We start from the raw sequence: 24,860 nt of genomic DNA, 5'->3' as shown, positions 1-24,860 counted from the left end.
CCCTTTCCCAAACGCATTCGCAGCATAATGCCCGTCCGGCAAATATTATCGATTGCGTACGCAACGTCAATATTTTCCCTTGCGATAATTACTATGATTACAACCAGTATCGCTGAACATTCGTAGGATACCTGAGAGTCGCGCGGGATTCTTCGAAATCAGGAAATCAGGAAAGAGTCTGATCCAAAAGGTGATGATGAAACGACTTAAGGATGGACAACGAGAGGCTGCCAATAATTAATAATCGAGGCGCACTTTTATCGGTATTTCTTCTTCTTCTTTTTTTTTTTTTTTTTTAACTTAGAGGGCAGCGACTGGCGTAGCTAGGGATACAGGTTAAAGCGACCGAGTTGGTCGGTCACTGTGAAGTGGTCGGTGTTACCACGTAACCAAGTGAACCGCATCCACCGCGCTGCTCCATTTTCTTATTCGAACGTAATTGAGTGACAGAGAGTGCGATCTTCCGATGAATTTTCGATCTACGAAGAGAGAGAGAGAAAGAGAGAGAGAAAGAGAGAGAGTTTTTCAAGTCCAGAAACAAAGCAAACACACAGATGATACACGAATAAAATATAAAATTCGATATGACCAAAAACGATATTTGTGTAAACTCAACAAAGATAATTTTTATACTCTTATATTTATACTAGGAAACATCATAAACACAGTACTTATAGACAAAATTAATGAAAAATGATGAAAGAACGAATTAATAATTCAATAGTCCTGTAAAGTATAGAACTTTTCGAAAAATTCGAGACATATTTTATATTGTCTTAGTTTCTGTTCCGCGGCTTTAACTGTAACAGTCGCAATAAAGAAAACAATTTGTATGCATATGCACATATATATCCAACGCGAGTGTTGTGACCGCGACTCTCTCGACGCACAGTGGAGAGATCGATGCAGTGGAGGGGATAGCGCTAGCGATCGGGAAAGTAGGGGCAAGGGCCGCCAGTTAGCCACTTATATTTTACACTGTCAAGTCGTTTCACTTCTTACGTTTCGTGTTTTGAGCACGAGTGACATCTCTTCGCAGCATGTTTCTTCTTAATAGCGGAGGATACATGTTCAAGGAAATGTCTGTGATGTTTGGCCTGTAACCGAGTTGGGCATTCACTGTGCGAAGCTCTATCGTGTGTGGGATAAATGAGGTAACGACGAAAGTTTGCCAGTGATTGCTTTGTTGAAATAGATAATATAGGATACAAGCGTTGAAAAGAGTAGGAAAATATTTTTTTTATATCCTTACAATACTTATCAAGTATTAACCCGCGAATAACACGTATCAAATACGTCATTGCCCAACTTTAGCTTGGGAAACGCATGACGTCTCTCATTGTATGTCAAGAGGTTAACTACCCGTTCTGTCGTCCGCACGTGGATCGATTTCGTCACTACGAAAGCGTTTTCGAGGAACGCTCGCGGGAAATTCGCGCGATTTCATTTACTTTTCTATTCAAAACGTTCGCTTCCTTGCGCGACTTGTTTGATATACAAGCGCCGTGAGGGGAGTGAGTGGGGAGAGGAGAGAGATAATGGAACGCCCTTTTAGCCCGTCTGGGCATGAACCGCCGCGGCGTTTATCGGCTTTCGCCTCGAAATTATGAGTTTTCAATAACGTAGAAAATTCCACCGGTCGCGGAACGTTCCGCGCTGTTTGTGAATCGTGCTCGCGCTTAGTTTAACACAATCAACATGAAAATCAGCGGCGTTTCAAGCTGCTGGTCGCAACCGTAGTTATATCGACAGAATTTCCTTTCCTATTTGCCATTTTCAGCCTGACCCACTTCCCGCGAAATCTACGCAAATCCGCGAGCGTTACAAACCTTTGGAATTCGTCAAATCGGTGATCAAACGAGCAACAACGAGCACAGAACAAACGTTTGACGGCTGCGTCGAATTGATTCCATTTTTTCCCCCTCCCGATATCAACTGTCTCGATCGGACGATTAAATTTCAATAATCAGTCGACGATGAAATCTCGTAACGTAAAATATCATACCTCTGACATTTTGGAATTCGTCGAATTACAGAACGAAATAGTAATAAATGAGGGTGCGGAGGGGAGGAAGTAGAATAGGAATTCATTTTTCCAATCAACTGTCAGGTGTCTTTCCAATGATTAAATTTCATCGCGCGTATATATAGGTCAACTTGTTTGCGTTTATAATTAGCGAGATACTGGGGTCGAAAATTATCAAACACTCGCGCGTTCGTGGAAATATTTAATTCCCCGATTGCGAAATTTTTTTTTTTTTTTTTTTTTTCGTACGGAGTGTTGTGCACGCTACATTTCGCCCGTGTTTGAAATGTGCGAAATGGTCGGAGGCAATCGAACGTTTCCGGCGGAAAGTTGCTGCGCCGCAGGCTAGTCGCGAACACGCTCTTTCTCTCTCTCTCTCTCCCTCTCTCTCTTTTTTTTTCTTTTACACATGTTTTGCGACGGAACTGACGAATGACCAATTGCTCGGGAATTCGTGCGTTATTTTACTATCGAATCGTCGTAACCAGCCGATTTCGTCAGACTGACGATCGCACGATGTTTTTTTTTTCGTAAAAAGAGAAGAAAGTCGCGGGAATACAAGGGAAATCGTACATTTCGCGCGTTTAGAGATCGTCAAAATTGCTTGTTTAACGAAATCGAGTGTGTGTGTACGTGTAGCGCTTCGTTTCCTTGCCTCCTTTTATCGATCGCTGCCGAGCGTTGCACTCGAACCGACGTCTGAATGCGGGTGTATTCGAATTCGCGTTGCTCGCGATGGTGCCACCCGCTAAACTCTCGCATTATCGGTTGTAGCTCGAGCTGTGTCGCCAGATGGAATCCCTTTCCTATATAGGGATCATTATTTCGCGCGTTTAATTATTTCGATCTCCGATCCGTTCTCCGAGACGTTGAAGCTTTTTTTTCGACATTTACGAATTCGAATCAATTTTTTATTATCCCTTCTACTATCGCTCGTCAAACACAGAGTATGTGCAGCTGCTGTAAAATTGAATCAAATTATAAAGAAATAACAATTTTTCTTTTCGAAAAATCAATAATTTTATTGTTTAACTCAGTTAATAATAATTAACATTAATAGCGAGAAAATATTTAGAAATGAACTGGTCAAGTCTAGTCCTAAAATATTCTAAAACGTCTAAGATTTACAAATATGTTTTATTTTCATTCGTTTCGAAAAAATTTAATTCAAGCAACAAATTGTAGTTACATTTCTCGCACGACGAGTATGCTCGTCATTACACAAAAGGTTGTCGTTTCTTCATGACGAGTATGCTCGTTATTTAATAAGAGCTTATGGACAAGATGCTTGAGTAATTATGTAAATAATTTCCTTCTCTTTTTTAAATTAAACAAACCTAAGATTAATATGCAAATCGCATTATTCATAGATCTTCGTGCAAAACTTTTATGAATAGAATTAAGGGAATAGAGCCTAAACAGAAATTTATTTTCTGTTAGATATTGTTAAATATTGTATCAAGTGTAATGCTTTCGATAATTTTAAACATTTTCAACCTGCAACACACAAGGGTTTCTTTCCCTTGTTTTATCGAAATATATAAATATTATATATCGTAATAATTTATATAATATTATAATTTTATATATAATATATAATATGCTCTATATATATGCTAATATATAATATAATATTATAATGTTACATACAATATACAATATGCTCTCTATATATTCTAATATATAATATAATATTATAATGTTATATATAATATATAATAATTCGTGTTGTATCGAAATTGTATTAAACTTAGTATAATTTTATATATAATATATATTATGCTCTATATATATGCTAATATATAATATAATATTATAATGTTACATACAATATGCTCTCAGCAATATTATAATGTTTCATGCAATATATAATACGCTCTCTATATATTCTAATATATAATATAATATTATAATGTTATATATAATAGATAATAATTCGTGTTGTATCGAAATTGTATTAAACTTAGTATAATTTTATATATAATATATATTATGCTCTATATATATGCTAATATATAATATAATATTATAATGTTACATACAATATGCTCTCAGCAATATTATAATGTTACATGCAATATATAATATGCTCTCTATATATTCTAATATATAATATAATATTATAATGTTATATATAATAGATAATAATTTGTGTTGTATCGAAGTTGTATTAAACTTAAAATACAGAAACAGAGTGGCGGAAAAATTCGTGCTCAAATTTATTAAAATGCGCGCTACATGGAAACCGTGTTATCAGGCTGTCGCAATTTTTGCACCGTGTTTTCAGAAATACCGCTTATTAGAATTTAATCTAATAAACTTGGAGAAATCTTTTCTACCCTAGTTGTGACTTGACTCTAACGATCGCGTGTCCTGCTACTGTCCTGCTATTCTACTACATTTGGATTTGAATACATAGCTGATAGTTGCCACCGCGAATTGATTAAAAGAGCCAAGTGTCTAAAAATTGAAAGTTTGAAAGCTTCCGAAGTGAAGCAGATCGAGATTCTGGCAATCGGTTCCACCGTGAGGAATCCGCGACATTTTTTTTTAACGTCTGACAGAGATGGTTAATCGCCGCGTCGGGGGGAAAGGGAAGAACCGTAGCCAGCTGCATTTTTCATTTTGAGGTCAGTACCGATTTAGTAGCGACTGTAGCAGGTTAAAAAGCTGCTTCCGAAGCTGTTATCGCTGGTTGTGATATCGCGCGCGGCCGCGAAATTACGTGGTTTTCTCTGCCGTTTAAATTCCACCATGCGAGATGTTTGTTTTAAACGGTCGCGCGTCGTTTCCCTAGCTGTCTCCGCGGCTCGATTCCCGCCGAATTGTAATTCCTTTCATTTAAAGGGAACGCGAATTATAATAATTCCCTTGTCGTTCCCAGCTTAGCGTCGACGTATTGTATGTACGTTCAACAATTTCACGTTCTAACGACGTTCTATCGTCTAACAACGAGAGAATTGCTAAATATATTTGGAGCGATTGTTCCATAGAATCTGGAGAAAGTATTCTCGAGATCGTGTGTTTTCCTGTAATATTGTTAATATTAATATTATTATAAATTTCTTATATTATATTTAATTAAATACAACAAATTAAATATAATTTATCATATTTATATTATTAATATAATATTATAAATAACATAGAATTGCTCGTTCTATCGGTACTCTATTTCATTGAGATTCTAACTTCTTCTCCACATCAAACCAATATTGTCGTATGCAATTACATTATCTCGATTTGCCGGACAAGTGTTTCGTCTTTTTCTTTTCTCTGTACACACTCCTGCATGCTTCGTCTTGCGAACAAAACGAATCGCACAAAACGAACCCGACGTAAAATCGACGGACGGACGGAGAACGACTTGCCGATCGATCAAAGAATCTATGAAGTCGCGGTTGATCGCGGTTGTTACGCGGGGACGTTGAATTTTCATCCGGCCGTGAGAGGTATGCACAGACTGCATTTTTCATTTCGAGGCTATTGCCGGCGCAGTGGCGAATGCAGGTTAAAGCGACCGAGTTGGCCCCTCGCTATGAAGTGGCAGGCAGCGTTGCACTCCGACGAGGCCAAGAGAGAACCCATATCCACGGCACTGCTCCATTTTTCTCCCCTTTCTCGCCTCTGGTTCTCTGTTGGCGGCCACCGGCCACACCGGCTGCACACCGATGGAACACCACTTTGTAATGCAAATGTTTCGCAATAATAATTTCATCCGGGCGCCCTCTGTAACACGGCCCTCTCCTCGCCAAGAGTATTAAACGTCGTGTGTGTCGCGGCCAAAAAAATAAAAAAAAAAAAAGAAGAAAGAAAGAAGGGAAAATGAAAAATGAAAAACGAGGAGACAGAAAAAAAATGAAAGAGAGAGAGAGAGAGAGAGAGAGAGAGAAGGACCACGTATCACCGTGTTGACGGAGTCCCAGGGAAAGCAGGAAAATTAGAAAATAAGAATTTCAGAACAGCCTGTGGCGAGCCTCTCTCTTTCTCTCTCTTTCTCTCCTGCGAACCACTCAGTCACGCTGCCGACTGGTGCATAATCGTGAATGATGCACGAGGGACGCGCCAAAAGTGAGGTACACTCGTCCGGCGAAATTGTGCGATTGTTATTTTTTAATGAGCTTGTCCAGTGGCGACTTTAAACCGTGAGCTACTTCTCCTTCGCATGGTTATACCTGAAGGATTTAAACAGCGAAGCTGCCCAGAGAAAATTTTCCCTCGGCGAGATTATTCCCTCCGTCTGGCCGTGATCTCTCTTTGATCCCTCTTGTCCAACTTGGTGATTCGTCTTTACCAGAGATCGCGACTATCGTGGCGTTCGGCGGAAGTAGTTTAATTACCTGTCGTGTGGACATGGTGTTCTTTTGTGATCAACGGTAAAACGCAGATTTTGCTAGCGAGAACGTTTTGTTATTGTAACCCATTTCCATCGTAAGAAAGAACGAATAATAATCACTTTTGTCGGCAATTTTTCTTTCATTATATTTAAGCAGAAAATTTCCAAAGAAAATAAAAGAAAGAACTTAGGGTTTCAGTCATTTATACGTACATCCTACGTCGAGACAGTTCAGTGCTTTGTAATAAAAAAAATAATAAAAAATTGTATGAGAAAGAAGAAATATCAAAGATATTATTACGTAGGTGTATACTTATTATGCATGTAGACTGATTGTTTTGTTCAGTATGATAGCGTTTGGTCAATGCATAAAACTACTTTGCAGTTATATATATCACTGATAAATTGTTTCTCTTCTTTTCTCTTGAGATAAACAAACGACACGACGCTTTTGAGCTTCTCTTGACGAAGTTGTCTCTATCATTATTGGAAAATGTCGTCCAATAAATGTTGATGGCAGTAACATACATATTTTGTATGTTCGTGTTCTCTTTGACGTTCTCAATAATTTCTTCAGCTAATTCTCGTTTGAAAACGTGAAATGCTTTGTCCTTTTGAATAGTTTGAAAATAATGATAACTGTTCGTGCTCGCTAGCCCTTTCATGGTTTTATTAAACTGAAAAAATAGCGCGTATATAAATGTTCTGGTTATAACGATTATTGTAGATTAAGCGTATATGTACTGGCCAAGAAAATATATATATATATATATATATATATATATATTTGCTAATTACGCAAATGGATTAAACAGAAGCCTCAGCCAGATATTTTGCACAGTCGTTAGACTAGGGAATATTTAAAGCGAAGGTCCGCAGAACGCGTATAAAGACGTATGAAATATTCAGAATAGCGCCGCTTTTACATCGATAATAATCCCCCAAAGTCGTAAAATCTAATTATACTTAAATTCAGGTAATTATACTCGATGAAATTTAACATCGCAACGCGATTGCTATATAACGACGTTTTAGCAAATTCGAGCCAAATTTCCTTTGTGCAAACGTTTCGCCGTTTATTAGCCGTTTATTAACCACCGAACTTGATTTTTCTCCAAATCTGCCGAACGTGCACACTAAAGTTTTCACCAGCCGGCTTTTGTATTTGCCGTTGGATAATTTCGCTAATTTCGGAGGGAGGAGGGGGAGGGAATCAGTAGCTGGCGCAGAATTATCGAAAATTATCAAATTACAGCGTTCGTAGCCCGGCATTAGAATAATTTACCAGCGTTTGCCTGGCGAGCAAACTCACTTCGTAAATAAACGAAGTGCCCGGGCGCAAGTTATATCGCGTCTGCGAAAATTCATTCGCCTCTCCTCCTCCTCCTCCTCCTCTCCCCTTTCTAGTATCATTAATTACGACCGACTCGAATATTTCGAAGAATCGAAACGGAAATGGGCGCGCGGACGGGAAAAGGGATATTTTCACGGGATATTTTCAATTTGTTTGCTCTCGCGGAAAGTCATCGGCCGTGTGCCACCTGTTACAGGACATACCCCGTAGATCGATAGACAGGAAAAACGAGATATTCTCGATTATTGTTTACCATCGAACGATCGTGTCCCAATAAAACCGGGAGAGCCGGCTGATATTATTGGGTGTTGCGCGTAGAAAGTTGTTGCTTTATTAAAATGGGCCGAACGTCGGTGAATCTCTCCGTCGGCGTATTAACGCGCAAATATTGACAACGTTATAAAAAGAACGTCGTCGGGATTCCGTTTTTAATAATGAAAGTCACTGTCGCCACCTCGATTCCTCACGGGCGCGCGTGACGATACGTTTTTTTTGTTTTGTTTTGTCTTGTTTTCTCTCTCCAACTCGATATTATCCTGGATGGAATTTGAAAAGTATCGCTTTTGTATAAACGCGCGCATTTAAACAACGATTGCTCGTTACACTCGAGACGAACAAACACATTCGCGAGTTGTTGGCAAATGGGGCGAGTGCCGGAATTAAAAATTTTTGTTTTGTTATTGTTTCGGAAACGTGTTTCCCTATTCTGTGAATAGAACTTGAGGAAAAGTGGGAAATTATTTTTGTGAAATTTCATAGCAAGGTGTTTAAAGAAGGTTGTAATTTGCAAGAAAGGAACTAGAAATTGTTCTATACCGGTCTGTACAATCTTTAAAATTAGCAGTGTAAATTTTAAATTAGCATTCTCAACTTTTAATTTGAAATCTGATATTAAAATTATAAATCTAATACTAATCTGGATTTATGAATTTAATCTTAGCAGTCCAAGTTTTAAATTAGTAGTCTCAATTTTTAAATTTATAACTTTGAATAATTAAATTTTATCTTTACAAACTCCGAAAATCAAACAATATTTTTCTGATCTGTGCATTTGAGATGTGCTCTGTCTTTTCTATTTTGGAGTTTCAGAAATATCCCTCTGGAGAGAGACAGGAAAAAAAAGCGAGTAAGAAAGGTGAATATATTATAATTTAATTTCGATTGCGAATAAATATTTAGTTTCAAACTGTCAGTCAGATACGACACTCAGTTGATCGATATTCTACGACCAAACGCATATTATTTTAGATCATGGTTATTTTTATGTAAAAAAACATTGAAGAACATTATTTTATTATATTCAACTCTCATCCATTCTTTGTTTTTCTAACTTAATTTGATTTCCAATAACAATTTGACACAGTGGTAAAAGATTGATATCTATAATGAAGAAATAAATAATTAAATTTTATTAATAGCAAACAAATTTCTCTGTGATTGTTCTATGCAGATGTTCAATTTTCTATTTTATATATTTGGGACATAGTGAGTTAAAAAAATATCTCAAATTTTCAATACTCTCACATGCATGGTGGAAAGAAATGGAATTTTTAAACCACCTAAAAAAATTAAAATAATTGAAAAAGGTAGAGATTCGTGCTACTTTGCATTCGTGCAATCGTACGAAACATGTATCTCTAACGACGAGACTTAAATTAAATTGTTACCAAAATTTTTGTTCTCTTTCTTCGTAACACCGCGAAATTTATCTAACTACGTGAAAATTCAATTGAAAAGTCACAAGTAATTCAATCGGCAAGCTCGAACAAGCCGCAACTGAGAATTTTTAATCGTTTCGTTGTTGCAACAGACGTGCAAGACGATCTCGGCTCGCTCGTCTTTCGCTTCTCGTTGATCTGATTCCCTGCTTGTTTCTGCATTGCTGATCCTGCGGTTAAGCAGTAAACCATGACCGCGTGTTTAAGCGCTTTAAAGGATCCGTTCGCTTCTGAAATTGTCGGCAAACGTCGAGAATACGGTTTCGGTGTGCTACCTTCCGATTCCGCTTCAACCCTTACTGTTTTCTCTCTGTCTCTCCTCCTTCGTTCCTTTGCTGCTCGCTCTATCGCACGAACCACGCTTTCCACCCTCGCGAATTTATTTGGATGAAACCCTTCATTTTACATTTTCTTTTTTGTTTAAACCTGTAATTCGAAAGTTACAACTTGGAATTTGTACGAGTAACGTCGAACAGTGTGTCACATGCATATGAAATCAAATTTTACGTTATGTTTGCGTACAGATTAAAATTGATTTATCAGAGGAATGAAAAAGAAAAAGAATTTGTAATTTTGAAAGGTACATTGTGACCGTCAAATAGTGAAGAGAAATTTTGATAAACAAGAGTCGAAACAATTTATAGTTTATATAGTTTATTAATTATAGTTAATATTTATTTATTTATGATTTATTTTACAGTTTATTAATTATAGTTAATATTTATTAATTTATGGTTTATTTTATAGTTTATTAATTATAGTTAATACTTATTAATTTATGATTTATTTTATAGTTTATTAATTATAGTTAATATTTATTTATTTATGGTTTATTTTATAGTTTATTAATTATAGTTAGTATTTATTTATAGATTATTTTAATTTATACTTAATAGTAATAATAAAATTTAATTTACATAGTTTATTTTAATTTATATTTAATAATAATAATAATAATAAAATTTAATTTATACAGTTTATTTTATTTTATATTTATAGTTTATATAGTTTTTTTTTATCGTTTCCCCTCAGTCGATTTCTTGTTTTAACGATAAACGTTAATGTAAAAAACTGAGGTAAATTGGGAGAAGCCACTAAGCAGGAAATTTACCATTTTTTTGTTCATCATCTGACGAGTATACATACTATTAACATATTTTACGTGACATACGGACAGTTTCCCATGCTGTAAGTAAATGAAACACGGAGAATAAGAAAAATGTTGCGAGAAGACGCGAACCTCTAATTAATAGTACGCTAGGATCTCAAAAGTTTCGGTCGTTGAATTCAGTTGCCGCGTGGTTTTAATGGCGGGGCAACGGTAGACGATAACCGTTTATGGTTTCGCCGTGACGACGAAAACGCTTAACGATTCGAGACTTTATACGCGTCTAGATTGTTATTCGACGCCCTGGAATCGAACCTTGGGGGGTGGTTGGGAGGGAGGGAGGTTCACTGAACGCTCTGAAGGAAGCTTTCCGGCTGAGCGATGATAGAGGGACGGGAAAAGAGGAGAAAACGGGCTGCAAAAAATTGTGCTCGTTAAGTACGACGACCTCCATTTGTCTCGCTATAAAGAGATTTTATGGCCATCGAGTAGGGTGTGTCAGCTTGTGAATTATTTTTAATAATCACGAATCGACGTCCGCGTTCAATCTCCAATGAACGCGTTTTAACTCTTCGCGTACTGTTTTCTACTTTCTCCTTTAAAACAGCGACTTAGTTAAGAGTAATAATAAAAAGCAAAAGAAAATAAAGAGATGACAAAATAATAAATTGTGTAGTTAAAAATAATAATAATTATTGTTATTGCCACGATCGAGAATGGTAAATTTTGAAATTAGTGAAATCAGTAAATATAAAACTAACGGTCAGACAGATTATATGGCTTGAGATAAAACAAAGATCAAAGGCAATAAAGTCGCGTTGCTCACGTCATTTTTGCGAAAATTTAGTTTGAAAAGTTACCAAATACATGTATGTGTACATTTAACTAGTTTCCGAGGAATAGGTAGAAGAAAGAGACAAACAGTTTATATAACTGGAGTTTGCAAATTTTTCCTATTACACGTTTATGTATGAAAAAGAATGTCACTTTGAAAAGAGAAAACGACATTGAAGAAAAAGATATGTCTACCGTTAGAAATCGAAAAATATGTTTTGCACTGTCACCACTGAAAAAGATGTTCATATGACCTCACTTAAACGGACCATCCTGTATATTTACGAAGCTCATCACGTTTAATTTCGCGATGCTGATTAGCATTCCGTCGTACAGGAATGAAGAAATGGCCCGCCGATTGCCGCGTCCAAGGAACTCGCCGGTTTCAATTTCCTCCGGTAATTGCAATTTATAACAAAACCCGTGGGCTCGATCGCGAACAAAACGCGGAAGATCGCACAGTTTTTTCCCCATTGTCCGACGGAGTACCGGCCTGAAAGAGCCGGGGAATGGAACTTGAAACGCCGCGTATCCAGATAAACGGGCAGCTTCGAAAAAGAAAAAAAAAAAAAAAAAAAAAAAAGGAAAAAGAGAAAAGAAAAAAAAGAGAAAAAGGATTAGTTTTCTCCGTGGGTTGAAATACGGACGGCGGGAAGAGGAGGAGGAGGAGGGTTTGAAATAGAAGGCAGTCGAAGGATACGGAAAAAGGGAATTAAGCAGCGGCCCACAAATCCGGCCGCTCAACGTCCGCGCCAGAGAAAAAAGGTACTTTAAACGTGGCAGAGTAAACGCAGCCGTACAATGGCGCGGGCGAATAACCTCGAAAAAAACTTGAGTTAACCCAAACAAAAGTTACTTTGAGGGGCTCCCCGTGGAAATCACATCGGTACGCGACGAGATTTTAAGAATGCATATGAACGTTCAATGTTGCACGTGAATAGTCTTGCCAGTTGCGCGGTTTCTGTAGTTACGCTCTTTTATAGTTGAAACTTGAAACATCGAGCAACATGAAAATCACAAAGATACTCGTGTGTGTATGTGTAGACATTGCAGATTAAAGGGAACGAAATTTAAAATTAAACTAAAAGATTTAGCTCGAGTATATTTAGGTGTAATACTTGTTGGGAACGTAGGAAAAATTGGATGCTTTTTATAGCTTTTATTTTCCAGTTTTTTTTTTATTAAAAATTATAGTTTGTTATTTATAATTTCTTATTTATAATTTCAATATCACTGAATAAAGTAAAGTTTGTTTAGAAACTTTTCAGTAAATATTGTAGCAAGTGTACACATACTTGTGCTTTACGACATAAGTTTCTTTTTTTCATGGTGATTTGATTATAATCGTTAACACGTTGAACTACTGGAATATTTAACATTATAAAATGTTACAATAATAGTGTAGTAAAAGCGCACTTTGTATTTTATGGTATCATTTTAGTTATTTATTATTTACTATTTGACTCATAAATAATATCTTGGATGATAAATAATTAGATTACTATAATTTAAAATATTTGATTTCATTCAGTGTTTTAGTCATTTAGATCGGTATTTAATAGAATTAAATTGAGTTAAAAACTTTAAAACTACGTAATTTAATTCGAAACGTAACCAGTTATAAAGTGAAATTTTTCTCATCGTTAACATTCATCTTTCAATTATCTTTCAAATATCTTTTAATTATTTTGTCAGTAATCAGCGTGTTAATTTGAATAAAAAGATAACGTTGACGTTGAAAATTAATGACATAAATAAGTTTAAAAAAAACAAAGTTGATGACAAAAATTTTTTTTTGAAATAACAATGAATTAGTATGAAACGTAGGATAATGTACAAAGTATGTTATATGAAACGACGTAGTTCGATCGGTACGTTATATATTCCATTGTGTCTGTGTTTGCAAAGACGCGAAATGGCCCTCGAAGGTTGATCACCGGGCTCGGACGACTGAGAGAACTTTTCACGAGGACTTTTGCATGAGCCTGTTAAAGTTTCGAGAGTCGAACGTGTAAGGAGACTGTTCCTACTCCATTTACCAACAGAATCTTGCCCGAAGATATCATTCAGATAGTTCTTCTCTTGTTTCTTTAAGAGTTCGGGGAATCATTATTCATTCGTCTCCGCGGGACGCGTCCCGTGCTTCGTTTTCCAAATAAAAGTCTCCAGAGAATGTATAATCTTGTTGGCTGATTTGGATTAAAGCAATGTTTTTCGCATTTCGCGGTCAAATCTCATATTATTATTAGTGTTGTTATTCATTGTAACAAGTCCGTACGCTTTTCGAGAAAATTTTTTGGTAGAACCAAGTAATATACATACAATGTATCACTGTAATTTTAATTAGAATAGAATATACTCATTCTACAGTGAAACGATTTTTCTTTGGAATATGTAATGGAATTAACAGAGTTCGTTATGACAAACCAAATTGTAGAACTTTTTGGTAGATATATATTCAAGTACGAAAATTTAAATTTAAATACGAATTTCTAATTTCGATTCTTTAAATCAAATAAGACAAATATATTATAATTATAAATATTAACTAACTATAAAATATAGTATAACTATATATTATTATTATATAACTACATATTATTTATATTATAGTATATTATGAATATTAATATTTAGTTTCTCAATATTTGATATCTCATCAGAGTGTAACAAGCTATACTCGCCTGAAGAAGATTTAGAAAGCAAATCGTATAGCAAGATAGCAACGTGCCACGGAATTTCAATTAATAAAACCGAATATTTAGCACGCAGTATAACGCAGTGTAACCCCGTTGATGGTTGAAAAGTGATTGTACAGAATCACCCCTCTGTAAAACTATCGGCAGCAACGGATCTTCCGGGTCATCGAGCGATCAGCATTTTCACGATGTCGCGCGAATTCACGGCCCGTCATTAACGTCGAAATTAGCGTCAGAACCGCGGGAAACCTTCCAAAATTTTGAATAGCAATTTTCCAGTGAATCGTTCGCCGGCCGACCGCCGTATTTCCTACTGGTCGCCCCTCGCCAATCGCGATATCATCGGCCCCTGGCCGATGTGTGGATACATGTACGAGCGTCGCCGAATTCAACCCGAATGGGCAAAAACACTCCGCCAGATTAAAAAATATGGCACCGGTCCAGTGGAACGGCTACACTTCCGGCTTCTTCCCTTCCGTCTGGCAAGTTCCAGCGGCCGTAAAAATTCGTCAGGATTTATTCGAGGGGACGTCGGCTCCCCGAGAATTCGTGTCATTTTTCCGCTGTCGGGCGTAACCGGTTCCCTTTTCATATCGATTCGGGATACAGCGATATCGTCTCTCGTAAATTGCTGCTCATCTGTTTTCGGCGGTCTCGTTGCTCTGCTTCTTCCCCGGATATTACGTTCCTCCTTCGATAAGAAACGCATACCGCGTTTGGAAGAATTCAGCGACTGATTTCGGAGGGAGGGGGGGGGGGAGGATATTGTTGCTTTTAGTTCAGTTACTTCGTGATCGAGTTCTTTTAGTACTTGGACACTCGATATTTCTTTCAAATTTTTCTTTTTATTGGATTTACTCGACGGTGGGAGTGATTGGAGTTCGCTGATTCTTCTAGTCTTTCAAACTAGTGTTTCTTTTTTCATGTAATAGGAGCTCAGGTTAAGCAAGAGTTCATCAGGTATTGATTAAAATTTGATTCGAATAAATGCAGTTTGTGCAAACTGAGTTCTACTGTATGTTCTTTATTATTTTATATAAACATTCACGCGTTAACAGCAGTTGAATGGTGTTCGAAAAGACATGAAATGACCATTCTTCAATTGTTGAAAATGACAGAAAGAAAAGAACTACAGGTTCTTGCTTTGTATTATGCAATTTATTGTAATTGCAATTTAAATAATTTTTTATCCTATATTTACAATGTTCCAGAAATCATCAAATGACAACAAAATTTATTAAAAGGATAGTAAAGCGAATAACTTAATTCCGGAAATAAAGAGTTTAATTATTGTAGTACAATTTTTGGCCATTGAATTCACTGAAAATTTTCAACTTTTCTTGATAAAAAATGTTTTAATAAAATTTAATAAAGAGTTTGACCGAACTTTAATTATAAGTTTTATTAATTGTAAATACTACATGCATATGTATTTATAGTAATTTATACACTTTAAGAATGATGAAATTATTGTACGTGACGAGCAGTTAAGCACCGAGCTATTTATGACAGATCAGTTACAAAAGATTGAGAGGATATTCTATTTGGATATCCAAAAATATGTTATTTATCTTATTATAAAAAGTCATAAAAAGAAAAATTCGAAAGAAAAAAAGAGAATATTCTGAAAACGGACGTAATGAGAATGATAATAAACTATTGACGTGTATATGCACAATATTTAATTTGTATAATTGTACAATTAATGATCAGTAAAACTTAACTTATAAGTAACAAAATTTATTGTTAAATTGCATTCAGATCCTTTAATTCTACTAAAATCCTGTAAAATGTAAAATGTAAAATGTGAATGATCCTAAATGTGATACTGAATATGATGAAAAATAGTTCTAATTCAATAGCCAAGAATTGTATAATAATTCAATTCAAGAAAATATGCATTATTATCACATCTCCTAGATTTGACTCTGTCGTCTGGCTGGTTAAACTTCTTTCGTGTGTTTAAAGATTTATTTTTTCCCCTTTGTGCTTTCTTTTCAGTTAGAAACTCCACTCAGTAACGTAGATTATCGCAAAGTAGTCTGAACTCGTGTGAAACAATTAGAAAAATCAGCGAACTTAGGAAAACTTGGGGAACGTTCACATACTTTTCTTCAACCCTCGAACGTCCTTCCTCTTCACTTTTCTCACCTCTCATTTTCCCATTCAGCCTGAATAGCTGGACGCTTTCTGCGAGCTAATCACCGCGACATCGGGTCGTTTCGCGGATCTTGCACGATACGGAACAAAGACGAAACGAAGGATTTAGCGGGAAGATTCGGTCATTTAGAATGAACCGGAGCTATTCGAAGGGATAAGAAAGTGCCAGACTTCTCTGACGAACTATAGAAACGTTGTCTGTCGTTAGAAGATTCTCCATCGTTCATTTCGGAGGGAAACGTGATTCCTGTTGATTCCTTTATGCGCGCGTAGACTCTTATGGCAAAAGACTGACTTACTGATCTCATTTTAACACGAAATGTTTCCATAAAATGTTTACTTTTGTAATATGATACATTTTATCATTGACTAATCGTTTGGTTTTGTATGCGAAATTGAATTTTATCATAATAGATAGTAACAATATTTATTTATTATAGTAGTATTATTTTATCATAATAGATAGTAACAATATTTATTTATTATTGCAGTTAAGTATAACTAGTATTAGTGTTCGTCGCATCTAAAAACTAAAAATAAATTGAAAAAGTATTTTTCGATTTTTGTATCGCGAGTCATCAGTCAATGATAAAATGTTCCATGTTGTGTTATAAAAATAAATATCTGGAGAAATTTTGAAAACTGTAAATTTTATGAACGTGTTTCTTAGAAAGAACATAAGCATAGAAAAATATATACCCTTGATCTTGATTGAATTTTAAAACTTTCATTTCACTGGTGCATTTGAAAATAGTGGACAAATTCCAATAGCGGAACACTTAACAATTAATAATTTGTGTTTCTTCTTCTGCTTTGAATATTCGTAGCTCGAGTTCTTTTCAATACGCTCCGTAGAATTTTTTAGTCGTAACGTGATCATCAAAAATACAAGTTACGATATCTGTCGTGATAACAATTTAAACAGATGAAATAATTTATGTGCACAATCGCGTGTTAAGTAATAATTCGAATCGCGAAAGAAATCTCTTTACTCTTGACGTGCAATGTGGTTATAAATAAAAAGAGCAGAATTTTTGCACGCGATCCTAATTCGATGGCCAGCAGCTGCGCACAATACCGCTCGTTTGTTCCGTTATATTCTTTCATGCTAGATGATCATCTCAATACCAGATGAAAGCCTTTTAATCAGCGAAAAAAAACCGTGCAGAGTCTCTTCTCTCCGATCGAATACGTTTGCCCGCCTCTTCGATTATATCGCCAGGCTTCACGAGCTTTCGATGTTTTCCTCCCCCTGCTTCTCCGTTCGAAATGCAACGAAATGAAAATACAACTGGAAAGTCGTTCCCACTTCCCCATTTTCACCGCGTATCACGCACGTTTTAATGGTCCCTGCATTCATATTTATTTTTCCTTTCGTTTCGAATGTATCGCGTTACGAACTGTCAAGCCAACGGTTTTCTTTTCTGATTCGCGTCGTATCCTAGATTTTTTTTTTTTTCACTACTACGTATTCTTCCTCTTCTTTTTCTTTTATTCGGTTTTGCATTAATTTAAGAAAAAAAGAGGAGAAAATCGTTGTCCGCCTTGGTTAACGAAAAACACACCTGTGTTTTGCATATTGCGAACGAGTGCATCGGGGAAAACGGATCCACGCAGTATATCGAGCTGTACCGCGCAAAATAGGACGTACGTACTATTTTAGAAAATATGGCGAGCAAAGGTTATAGTTACGGTGGATTTTTACGACGAATTAATTCTCTGACGAATGCAGAGTGACGAGTGTAGAGTCTCGACAATCGTGCAGTGTTAGTTTAATAATTGGCAAAATGAGTAAAGCGTGAGATTCCTTCGTGTTACACGTAATATATTTTTAATGTTTTCAAAGCTTTATCAAGCGATTAAAAATTCCATTGGTAATTCAACTGGAATACGTACGTGTATATGGTGTATTTAGTCAACTTTAGCCAGCAACTGTATCCAGAAAATTAATATACAGAGTGTCATGGGAATAAGTGTAGTCTATTGTCTGTAAGAAACCTGTAGGTTAAACTCTCCAAACTATCAGAAATATAGGAAGCAGGCTGACTACTATCAATGAAATTTTCATTCTTTATTTCTTGTTTAACAGGAAATTTCGTATAATCCCATTTTATCTCACAATAATGGTATGTCAAATTATTTAGTGTAAATAACTAGTAGACAATACTTGTATTTAGTGCTAGTATCATTCGTAGAAAATATGTTCGATCGTCCAAGAAATCAGAATCGAGAAAGTACCATTTCGCGAAGTGTTGAAACGCGATCTGATATAGACAAAATTCGATTTATTATTCAAAATAGAATCACCTCTACCCTGTCTGTACCATTATCACTGGGACGTTCTGCGCAATCCTAGTTTCAACTTCGAATCCAGTTGCTCGAAGGGAAAAAGGTCACTCCGAAAACAAAAGTTTTTCGAATACAAATGATCACAGGCGCCCGACGAGCGTAGCGTGAAGAAGAGTGAGAATGGCTCGAATCCGTAATATGATTGAAGAGAAATATTTAACTTGATTAGAAGAAGCTTTCATGCAACAAAGAAACGGCACTGCCCGCGCACGGCAATGCAAGAAGAGTGCTCGGAAGACGAAAGGAAAATCACTTTTTTCTTAGCTAGGCTTGTCTCGACGTGGCTTTCATCCGGTAAAGTGCACTGAGAAATGTACTGGGACAACGGGAGTTTGTCCCGCGAGTTTGATCGAGAAGAATCACCTCGCCTTCAATCGTGAAACTCGATTTCACGAAAAATTGATCGATCCTAGCAGGAGTATATAAGTTTTTTTCATCTTCCACGAGAACGTAGCTCGTTAAACGTTTCACTTGTTTGAATTAACACGAAATAATAATAATAAGATGAAAACACAATGGACGTGAAAATTAGTTAATAATAAAAGTTAATAATAGTTAATCCTAAATAAGAATAATAATTATTATAACCGAAATTTAAAAATGACAGTGGAACTATTAGTATTATTATTTCTTTTTTTTTTTTTTTTTTTTTTTTTTGACTAAAATGCTTTCAAATGTTTGATCGTAAGTAATGATGAGTGATCGGAAATATTTTTTCATTACTGACGAGGACAATTTATTTCAATTACTCGTATCTATTGTTATAGTTATTATCGAGAGAAATTTATTTTGTTTCCTTATAATAGTTATTACACATTGATGCTCCAAGGCTGAATTTTCTAAGACTGAATGTCATACGAAGCTCAAGCTTTCGGAACTTTAAAACCTTGAAGTTCTTAAAGTTTATTCCATCAACACGTAACATTTGACAGCCTAGGATACCATTTATAATCGTTGTTGTATACAACTCAGACAGCTCGAGTTTCCGAGTTTAAAGATTCGGGCGTCGAAGACTGACTTTCGCAGCTCAAGGCTTGAAGCTTCGAAGTTGAAGCCGTAAAAAACTAGAAGCGCGACTCCAGTTTTCCAAGCTGCGGACTCGGAGCTTATTTCAACGCAACCATGAGTGAGAGATATTTATTTCAGTTGAAACATTTGACGATGTTGCGAAAAATACCTTGTGCTTTACTTTATGCTGTTACGGGACGATCGAAATAGAATCGAAAGAATCACTTCTCGATCGTTTATAATCAAAAGCTCCGTTGCTTCGAATTAAAATGTTTTTAAAATCGGTACGTTTCATTCGTTTCACTTCATTTAAATAATAAGTACGTTTTTGTTTCTAATTTTCTTCGTTAAAATTTTTGTGATAATTGTCGCTTTTATTGTCTGGCTTTGACACATAATCACACTATTGTTTCTTATGCCTGTTTGCGAAATCTCCAGTCCGATCTTCAATTTATTGTTTGAACTTTCGTTGTAAAATGTTCACTATCTCTTCTAATACCATAATATCGACAGTGTTGATACCACAAACAAATGTTTGAAGTAGTCGTTATTTACTTTAAAATTCTAACTTTCTAATGACTCTAAGGAATTCCAAGATTTTATCGATCTGCTCTCTTTCGCGTGGAATTTCCTTCGCGACAATTATATAATGCAATTAAAATTGCACGAACGACGACCCAATACTAAATTCACCCAGTACGTACAGGGTTGGTTCCCCAGTACGAAATCGTAGCCCGCTCGTCGAGAACGAAGCGTTTTCTTAGAGAACAGCACCGTGCCGGTCGACAAAAAGCAGCCAGCCAGCCTGGGAAATTTATCAATGGAAGTAAGCCGCGCCGCTGGGGTCTCGTAAATACTCCGCCACTCCCGTCGCTCGACTGAAACTCCCTGTAGGTGTGTTACCCGCCGGGATCGTTCATAATTCACATCCGATTTGAACGAAGTTTTCGAACTAGCCCGATTTGCTTAATACACCGCTGTCCTCCTTTTCCCTGTCTCTTCCTGTGTCCTCCCCTGCCGCGTCTACTTTTTCCCTTCCTGTTTTCCTCCCTCTTTTGGCTCTCGATCGGCTCGACGCTCGCGCGAAGCGAAAACTTACGTTCCCGTGGTTAATTCAGTCCTCTCCTCTTCCTCCCCCCCCCTTCCATTACGAAACTTTTTAATTTCATCGCCGGTTATTTCGCTACTTTCTGACGCGTCGTCGAGTCTCTCGACGCAGTTTTCGCGCTGCTCGGGCGCGGATCGATGCGCCACGCGAGCAGAGGGTGCGTAACCTTCTGCACACCTCTCCGTGCCAATTGGCATAAAAATTTCAACGTGAAATTTAATAACATTTCAAGATTCAAATTCATTGTAATGATTCAATTCAATTCAGATAATTTAATTTCACTTCATAATTTTATTACGTTATTTATAATTATAATTATCTCATTAACGTTATATATTTTATTTTAGATTTACTATCAAATAAATTTTTTAATTTATCTTTATTAAAAAAATCATGCAATTTTTCTCTTGTTTGTGTAGGTTTAAAGTCGCATCGGCATTGAGGTCGTTAGCGGCTAGGTACTTACATGATACTTATAACTTGTAGTATAGATTTATGTCCATCGGATTGTTCTCTTCGGATGATTTTGGGTAGTCAGAGCATCGGTAAAAGCTTAAAGTTTGTGCATTCGCATAGAATGTATCGAGCTGTGACAGATTGTTGATATACATCGCAAAAGGGAAGGTCAGTCTCATTGATTAGAGCAATTCTTTCTTTTTTTGGTTAATCCGCTGAAAGGAACTTTTTTTTGGTCAGAAGTCATTTATTACGTTGTGGATTTTCGTTGTCCATAATCTGTTTCATTCATCCTTCACGTTGATTTTTGCATAGTGTATAAGCTCTTAATATGAGATAAGGGTCTGTGACTCGCTTAGTGGTAGGGTTAACGATGCATTGATGAGAGGGTATCCAGGCTATTGAAATATAAGGTATTCTGAAAATGAAATTAGCGATTCTTATTCAATTCGTGAACGCAAACGATCTCACTGTTTTTAGATACAGTCGAACTATAGCTTTCGTGTTCGATCGAAAACTTTACTGCCAGGGATAATAAGCACCAAATTCTCAACGATTCAAAATTGAGACGTTCGTGAAATCGAACACGATAAAAGGTTAATTTTCTTAGAAGGTAATCGTGTAGATCACACGACCCGCAGCGCAGTATTTAAATGGAGAAACCATCTCGGAGGCTTTAACGGCAGTTCGTTGAGAAATTTCGATAATTTATCAATATTACAAAACGACCGATTAATCGTTATCAATATTCAGACTGGCGTAGAATTAATAGAACGTGCCCGGTATGTTCATACATTTCTCCGCCCTAATTAATCGCACCTCGCGTTAAATCGAGTTTCACATAATCTGCTCAACCCTCTCGTTGTATCTCTCGCAGCGTCGAGTTTCCTATCTCCCTTTCCTCCCTTTTCTCTTTTTTCTCTCTTCCTTTTCTCTCTCCGTCCGGAACGCGTTAATTACCGCGCGAATCAATCGCGCCGAAGAATTCAACGCCCCGTTCCTTTTTTTTTCTTTTCTTTTTTTTTTTTTTTTTAACGAACATATTCCGCTTGGTCTTTTAATTAAATTCCTCGAATCGAGAGGAGGCGAGTTCTCGACTTGGCGGGTCGCAAGTCTTGCTCGCTTCTCGATCACAATTTCGCGCGCAAATCCGGGGAATTACCCGGGTAGCGACCAAATCGAACCGGGCGTGTGCCCTCCTCCTTGGAAATTTCCGTCGTTCCGTAACACGCAGGCGGTGGAACGGGGGAACAATGGCCAGAAACCCGGCGGATAATTAATTATCGAAATTGTGTATCTAGTCTGTGGTACTCCTATCAACCGCGCTCGGGGGTGGGGGACAGGGGAGGCTTTATTCACCGCAAACTTTTACTTACTTAAACTACCCCTCGTCCCTTCTTCTTACCGCGTTGCACGCTGCTCCCTGGATAATTTTAATTCATGGCGCTGTACTTGCGCCATTCCTGTCCCCCCCCCCCCGCGGGGGGATATTAACGGCTCGCTGACAAGGGGTGGAATATTTGTAAAACTATGCATAGCCCAGGGATACTTGATGGGGACATGCCAGCGTGCGGGCGGAAATATGACGAGCTTCCAAGGGAAAATACCCGAGGTACTAGGGAGCGGAGGTGAACTAAAAGCGCTTTAAACTGCACGCACGCACGAAATACCAAAGACGAGACCTCCAGAGACAGCGGTGTGGTTCCTTCTTTTATCTCTTTTCTTCTTCTTCTTTTTTCTTTCTTTCTTTCGTTCTTTCTTCCTTCCTTCCTCTTGTGATTCCAAAGGATTAAAGTACCTCGGTTAATTAATATGGCCTGTTTCGTCGGTGGTTTGGCGCAGCGGCGGCTCGGCTGGGGGAAGTGAACGGAATAGGACAGGAGATAAGCGACGTTGGAAGACTGATGGGACAGGATGCAGTAAACTGCGTCCTTCAGTTTGCTGAAGCCCGATGCTGGTGGTTCTATATCCTTCGTTATCCATCTTGTAAGACCAGGTTTAATAGGGGGGGGGGGGATGTTCCGACAAGCAAACGTTTAAACTTCCGCGAGTTTTAATCATATCTTTCCGAACCAGCGGCTCTGATTGCGCGTTATTGAGAAAGCTACTGTCTGATCAACTTGGTGTCTTCGGTGACACTTTGTACGATACTTGGCATATATTTATAAATGTTGAAACAGATAGCATTAAAGACTATAGTTTTCTGTGTATCCGAATTTCCAAATATCCGAATAAAATATTCGATATTTTGCTTTTTCCTGCATTAATATGTTTTATGCAATTATTTTATTACGTTTGACGTGCTTCTCATAATTGGGAAAAAGAAATTATTAAAATACGAGACACAAGGTTTTAATAAAAATATAATATTAATGGGAGCTGTAATGTTTAATTCATAAATTTTTCGCGATAAACGTTTCGCGATAAGGAATATGCTATGAAGATAATTTTTCCACGAAACTGTAATATTATAGTAAGCGAAACTGAGTAGGACACAATTCTATAGAATTACTTGTGCCAAAATGTCGAAATAAACTAGATTTTCTTCGTATCTGTTTGGACACGTGAAATTTAATATCAGGAAATTACATATTAGTTAGGACATGGCAGGCTCTATGCATATATAAAACAACATACACACATATGTTGCATATTTCAGAATTGTCGTTAAATACAAAATATTTGCTTATAAATATCATACTATTCATATTACAAATATTTACTTACTAAATATTTAAATACGGCTATTGTATATTTCTGGAATTGTAGTTAAATACAAAATATTTACTTATAAATATTATACTATTTATATTATAAATATTTACTTACTAAATATTTAAATACGGTTATTGTATATTTCTGGAATTGTAGTTAAATACAAAATATTTACATAACTGTAACATGCATAAATATTTATGCATATTATAATATATACGTTCTTTACAAGAGCAAAATACTGTCGTTGTAATATTTGAAGATCGAAACAAATCCAAATACCAAGTATTATATCTCTTTAGTTTTGCTCATGAAAATCTAAATTTGCGAAACATTCGCATTTGGTCTAGATAAATGGACACGTTCGTGTGACTTTAGATTTTTGTGAAAAAAAAAAAAAAAAATGAAATTTAAATAGCCAATAAAAAGTCTTGCGTATATTACATATTGTAAGTTTAGAATATTATATGCATTTTATTATCTATTCTGTAGATTGTCGCATTATCCCTCGGAAACGTCTATTTTCGATCACTTTAAATCGCGATACGCCGCGAGGATCGTCGAAAGAACAGTTACGCGATTCTCATTCGGGGAGGAAGAACCTCGAAGAAAAGGGAGAAGGGGGGGGGGTACGAAATTTAATAACTTTCGCGGATAATTCGCAGGATGGCCGCGGCTATCAGTTATTTAACAACGATTTGAAGTTTGATTGCGCGAAACGGTATACTCGTTCGACGCAGCGGTGTTCCTCTTTAACCCCCTTGACACGTTTTCGCAGTCGATTCGAGGCAACGGCCACTCCGGCCTGCTCCGTGGGAGCCGAGCTTCCGAGCTTTTTACCTCGGGACAAATTCTGCGGTTTCCCTGGCAAGATTCTACCTACAAAAGCTACGCTCCTTTTGACAAACTTCCAATCCAATCGACAAACGAATCGATAGACCAGACCGATTCCTGGGGATATTCAATAGAGCCTGTCTCGGTTCGGTCGT

The sequence above is a fragment of the Frieseomelitta varia genome, unplaced genomic scaffold, assembly GCF_011392965.1.
Source record: "Frieseomelitta varia isolate USP_RPSP 00005682 unplaced genomic scaffold, Fvar_1.2 scaffold_404, whole genome shotgun sequence".
Taxonomy (NCBI): domain Eukaryota; kingdom Metazoa; phylum Arthropoda; class Insecta; order Hymenoptera; family Apidae; genus Frieseomelitta; species Frieseomelitta varia.
The sequence above is the reverse complement of the archived record's forward strand: the minus strand, read 5'-3'. Positions refer to the sequence as shown.